This window comes from Cimex lectularius, unplaced genomic scaffold, assembly GCF_000648675.2.
Source record: "Cimex lectularius strain Harlan isolate CLEC.00 unplaced genomic scaffold, Clec_2.1 scaffold170, whole genome shotgun sequence".
In the NCBI taxonomy this organism is placed as follows: domain Eukaryota; kingdom Metazoa; phylum Arthropoda; class Insecta; order Hemiptera; family Cimicidae; genus Cimex; species Cimex lectularius.
The window spans coordinates 217677-224151 of NW_019392810.1; the positions used below are offsets into that span (position 1 = coordinate 217677).

At 36.7% G+C, this 6475-nt stretch overlaps 1 pseudogene; it reads right to left on the reverse strand.

The window, feature by feature from the left end:
- Positions 1 to 1398: 1398 nt before the first annotated feature.
- LOC112127364 lies at positions 1399 to 1555 on the reverse strand (annotated as a pseudogene).
- Positions 1556 to 6475: the final 4920 nt, after the last annotated feature.

Here is a 6475-nt window from a genome sequence, read left to right on the forward strand (position 1 = left end):
CTGGGAAAATTATGCAAATCCAAGATCAGATTTCTAAACTATTACATATTTGAATTGAATTATGTATTTAATTCCTCATTAAAGCAAAAAAGGAGTAGTGCTTGTTTTTTGCAATGTTATTTATGTTTCTCCCACACTAATTATCATTTGTAATGATGCAATTGACTTCTATGCAATTTCAAATTTGTGTAATAATTAAGTCGAATTGTTTAGCTTAGCCATCCTTATATGTATATATTTATTGCTATGTAATTACAACATACAAACAATAAAATACAATATGAGAATTACATAACGTATTTATATAAAGAAAATTAAAATCATGCTTCAATAAAAAATAAAAGTGAGAGTATAGGTACCATAAAGATCTATTTTAGGGCTACCATCAAAATCTTTTTTTTAATTATTGCAGGGATGGTTAAAGGGATTTCCGTGTAAATTTAATCATTAAATATGCAATAAATAGCTATGTAATTATTATGCAAAGTATAGTTGAGTGGAAAAATTAGTGTCATGAGCAGGACTCGAACTCACGACCTCCAAACCAGACACCGGCGTTCTTCCCCTTTCTTTCCCTTGCGGTGTCGTGGCTTCAGGACTCAGTGCAAGAGATTTTGGTATTAAAATAAAGGTCGGGAGGGTTCCCCCCTTTTTTTACGGTTAGTTGTATTTTAGGTGCGCATCCCCTGCATACAATACCGTATTGAATGTGTGATTGAACTAAGGCGTAACATACTGTAATTAAACGTGCTTTATCGCATTTGTTTCAAAGAAAGTCGAACTCTCTTAGACCGTGTTATATACTAACACAGGGTACACAGATGGATCTAGAACACAAGAAGTTACAGTGGCAGGAGTATTCGGTCCTGGAATCAAATACTCAGAACCCATGGGAAAATACACCAGTATCTTCCAAGCCAGATTCACGCAATTGAAAGTCAGCCTCTGCTGGGTCCCAGGACACATGGGAGTAGAAGGCAACGAGAAAGCGGACACCCTTGCAAGAAAAGGGACTGCTACAGGACCCGAACTCTTCTGTGGCATAGGAACCCACACTATTTACGAGTATCTCAGACAGGACAAAAAGAAAATGAAGGAACAACGGAATTCACTCATTGTACACAGGCAATCCAAGAATCAACTAACATATTTCGGAAGAAAAGAAATTACAGAATGTGTCAAAGGAAGCAGGAATAAACTGCGAATCGTAATAGGATTCTTAACAGGACACTGCAAGCTAAATGGACACTTAAAGAAGATTGGAATAATCCAAGACGGCACACGCAAATCCTGCTTAGAAGCAGAGGACCAACACATCTACTAGTAAACTGCTGTCTTACACTTGCCCGCAGGAGGAAGTGCTTTGGCATGTACAATGTGACCATAGAAGAGATTCAACCATTGAAACCGGGCCTGAAAGTTTCTTGGTGAACTAGGACTCACCGGTGTTCGTTGGGCAGAGAATGGGGGATACAATAGCTCTTAAAGTTTCAACTAGCAATAATCGCATCTCAGTAGAACTTCATTGATTACGATATTGCCACTGCGCAAGGTTTAGTCGTTGACACGGCGCTCATCACTGTAAGGTAAAGGTCCCGGGTTCGAATCCAGCGGCCCTGCATTCGAACCCGACATACTTACAAATGGGCTTTTTTTCAAAAACACCGGCACCCTGAGGGTTTATATGACCTCTGCTGTTGCGAACCCTCGTTAAAATAAAAAAAAATAAAAAAAATAGCTCTTAAAGGGGGCAGTATATTACACCTCGAATATTACATCTACATCTACATAGTAACACAGAGATAGGTTATCTGGTCTTTTCGATGTCAACACACTTAACGTTGTAATCATTTGTATAACTTACTTTAATTTTTACATTTTCTATGGGATTTTGTGAAGCAAGTAAATTTTGACTTGGCACTTAACGATCCTCAGAATTAGAAAAAATAATCTCTGAAAATACTATCGTGATATGAAATAAAAAATTCGAAATGTAGGTTGAGATGGGAAGTGGGTGTCCGAGTGGATCGAAGTCCCGATAGTATTTAGTCGAAGGTCGTGGGTTCAAATCCCTCTCATGACATTAACTTTTTCATTTCAATCAATACCTTACATAAAGATGTTACATTAATTGAAAGAAGTTATTGGGTGAATTGGACCGCCAAACATAATGGATAATGCAGGGCTGTTGGATTCGAACCCGGGACCTTTACCTTACAGTGATGAGCGCCGTGTCAACGCCTAAACCGTTGCGGCCACGACGCCCCTTAACTCATTAATATTAATCTTTTAAAATTTTTATCGTTAATTTTTTTTAAAACACCCATACATTTTAATTAATTGTTAATAGCTTAGTTAGTCAACCGATACATTTCTTCAACGCAGATTTTTTTAGTTGTAATATTCAGTTTTCGTTTTATTTATATCCGCTTATCTAAAACCGTCGAAGCCAAACTAATTAATTAAGGGGCCGTAATAATAATTGTTACCCACTTTTTTTAAGGTTATATAACGAGAGCACTCGGTTATACTTTTTTTTTTTTTTTTGTGGTCAATTAAATAAGCTTCACTTCTGCATGAGCATTACGTTCTAATCACATGTAGTATTACCTACTTTCCTTTCTGAATCTCAAGGTCGAACTGCTGAAAACACGTACGATAATTAAAAAAACAAAAATAAAGCACTGCCCTTGAGATTAATAATGTGATTTCGTCTAGTATTACGGGTAGTAAAGAATTAGTGCGTTTGGAATATTGCCGGCACCGCTCGCCGGGTTAAATTACAGATAGTCCTTGCGGATGTGGAAACGGTTAAAAGGTGAAACTGTTTGACAGGAGCACAAGGACCATTTCCACGCTTGTTTGTAGTCTTACAACGAGAAGAAATCTCACCACTAGAGGCATTAGTGGCAAAAAATTGTTTTATTACTAGTTTTTCCATTTTCTCTGACAGTCAGATGGCAATTAAGGCCTTAGCCTGCGAAGTAAAAGAAAACAGAAAATGGATTTGTACGGAAGACTTGGCCGAAGTCAGTGACACTAATGACCTGACCCTGGCACGGGTCCCTGGACATTTGGGACATAAATGCAATGAGAAATTGGTGTTGGCCAAAAAATAAGCCATTATTGCCCGAACATTATTGTAGCCGAGTATCCTGCCGCAATAGATACATCTTAAAATGGATCCTTAATGCGTTCAAAGTTTGTTGGAATAATACCCAACACAAGAGGCACTCTAAGATATTCAAAGAAAGGCTTGTAAGACTTTCAAAGGAATTACTCTCCAATAATTAGTATTAGTAGTAGTAGTAGTTTTTAGTAAGCGCAGACTCTGGCTGGACTCTTGACAGGGTACTGCCGCCTAATTAGGCACATGCATCAGACAAAAGGCACTGAGCAGATAACTGCTACAGTTTGTTTCTTTGAGGGTCTGTAGATGCAGATTCATGCAACTAGGAGAGGAAAACCGCAAGTACAGAAAGTAGCTACTGGCGAGGCTATGGAGGTTGATTATCAACCTGAAGCTGGCAATGATTTATAAAAAAATAGAAGAGCAGAATAGATCTACTCAGGTCGAGATTCAGAAGGCCTTGTGGTCTCCTCTTTTATCCCTAATCCTACCCCTACTTTTATGAAACAAGTAGGTACACATATTCCTGATAAGAATTTGCGTGTATTAGATTTTAGTTTTGGCCTTCTAAATACACAAAATTGAAAGAGGGCAGGTACAAAATTTTCAACAAATTTTACATCATCCAATGAACACTTCCGACTCGTACGTCGTTAAAATTTGGAAGTGACCGTTGAAAATTTAGTGTTTAAAATAATAGTCGGGTGGTAGGAGATAATTTTGAGAATGCCAGACCATCACTTGACCAAGGAATATTATCTAAATTTGCTTGAGTTTATAAATAACTATATAATATAGTTATAATAAAAATAACTTGGGAGGATTCAGAAATTATCTTTTTTATTGGGTATGAACATATATTTCGGGCTGAAGAGTTGAAATTAGTTGAGGAAAATTCATTTTAAAAACCTGATCAGCTTAGGTGTAGAGTCGGTATAATACCTATTATTTTATTTTATTTTTTTATTTTTTGACTGGGGCTTCCGACATCTAGGTGATTTCAGCCCCCAACTATGTCTATATTCTATTTACACTTTCAAACATCATCATTCATACAAATAAATACATTCATACACATAAATACATCCATACAGTACACTCATTCCGTTTGGTCGGTGGAGTACTTGATATTCCTCCACCGAAATATACTTAAACTAAACTAGATTGGAGTCGATGGGGTACTTTTATAAATATTCCGCCATCGACCCCGAACACACACTCACTCGCTTTCATCGTTCGAGGGGCGATGATGGCGTTATATTTCACCCTCACCCCTTACCATTCACGCTAATAAATACATGCACTCAGACAAAACATATAGACACACAACACATAAGACATATTATATACAATAAAAAAACCCAATTTCCCATAAAAAGCGGAACAGGGGACTGAAACTCGCTGCAGTGCTCGAGTACCATCTTCAGATTGGATGACACGCCTACACGCTCCCTGTAGGGAGTCAAGGCATGACATGTTTCCAGTATGTGGGACACATCGAGCAACCTTTCTCTGCATAAGGGGCACCTGCGCGGGCTTTGGCCCAAGAGCAGGTGCCAGTGAGTCAACCGCGTATGGCCTACTCTTAATCGTGTAAGGATGATTCCTTGTTTCCGGCTCAGGTTCTCGGGGGGGGGGGATCTACGAATCGTCCTCTTAACGCGCAAAAGCCTCTCGGACGACCTGGCCCACTGACACTGCCATCTTTATTTTATCATGTTCTTTACTGCTCGCTTGGCGTCAGAGGGCCTGGTCGCGATGGTCCGGTCTGGAGGGTGGGATGTCCCGGCTTTTGCCGCGTCGTCCGCACGTTCATTACCCTCCAACCCGACGTGTCCGGGGTTCCAGACAACAACAACCGTTTTTTCCGAAGCGCTTCAACTCGGCGAATTTTTCCATCAACAGCACGACGAGAGGGTACACAGAGAACTGTCTCGCAGGGCCCAAACAGCGCTCAGAGGAGACGCTATTATTGTTCTTTCTGTAACTTTAATTTGAATGAGCCATATTTCAATATTAATACATTTGATTAATTATTTCAATTAATTATCTTTTTATCTAGAGCCTTAATTGAGATGAAAAATATAACTTATAACTTCAGTTATACTTTTTCATCTCAAACAAGACCTAAAAAGTATAATTAATTGAAATAATTAATATTAACATTAACAAATTAAGACACATTGGACAGCTTTAGTTAATAAAAAAAATTGGCAGTATTTAATATACAAATTTTACACATAGTTATAATAACATGATACAGGTCGGTCGCCGCAACGGTTTAGGCGTTGACACGGAGCTCATCACTGTAAGGTAAAGGTCCCGGGTTCGAATGCAGGGCCGCTGGATTCGAACCCGATATACTTACAAATGGGCTTTTTTTCATAAACACCGGCACCCCGAGGTGATATAACCTCTGCTGTTGCGAACCCTCGTAAAAATAAAAAAAAATGATAATAACATGCTTAAGCTTGGACATTGTCCGTCAGCTGAGAGTAGGCCTTGATTTATGTATTTATATTTATATTTATCGGGTTGTCCGGAAAATAATGCAGGATTTTAAGTTTTCATTAAAAAAAATCTATATAAAATATTCTGTTTACGTTTACAGGATTACTCATTTGTATGAATGTCAANTATTTTGATTAAAGAACATTGCTTTAAAGTAACTAGTTTCTTTTTTTTTGTTTAATACCAAAATCCTGCATTATTTTCCGGACAACCCAATAAATAATGTATTTATGTATTTATATTTAAATAATTTTTTAAATAACTTTTTTTCTTATATAAGTTAAACAATCAGAAATTCAATTGATAAAACAGATCAACTCAAATACATTTTTCTTATTCTATAAGCTAATTGCTAATAATGAAATAACCACAAAACAAATTAATAGTTAATTAATCGATTATATATTTACATATAACTAAATTACTACAACATTATTTGCACTATTTATTTTAACATAAAGAAATTTTAATTCAATTTGGATAAAATATATTATTTATATTAAGTAATCTTTTTATGTAAGGTTTTGGTTGTAATGAAAAAGTTAAAGTTACAAGCGGGATTCGAACACACGACGATCGGCTCAATACGCCGCTGCTCTAACCACTTGAGCTATCGTGACAAATATGTTCTTTATGAACCAATCAGGCTCCTAACGACTTTATACTTTTTAATTTTTTTAAATCAAAATATTTCTTAAATTCGGACTTAGACAACGTAATATTACTACTAGACTTAAATTTTGCTTACTTGAAAAGAAAAATAAATAAATGACAATTGTATGTTCTGTACGGAAAGTTTCATTTTAAAGATTCTCCTAACAATTAAAATGTTAT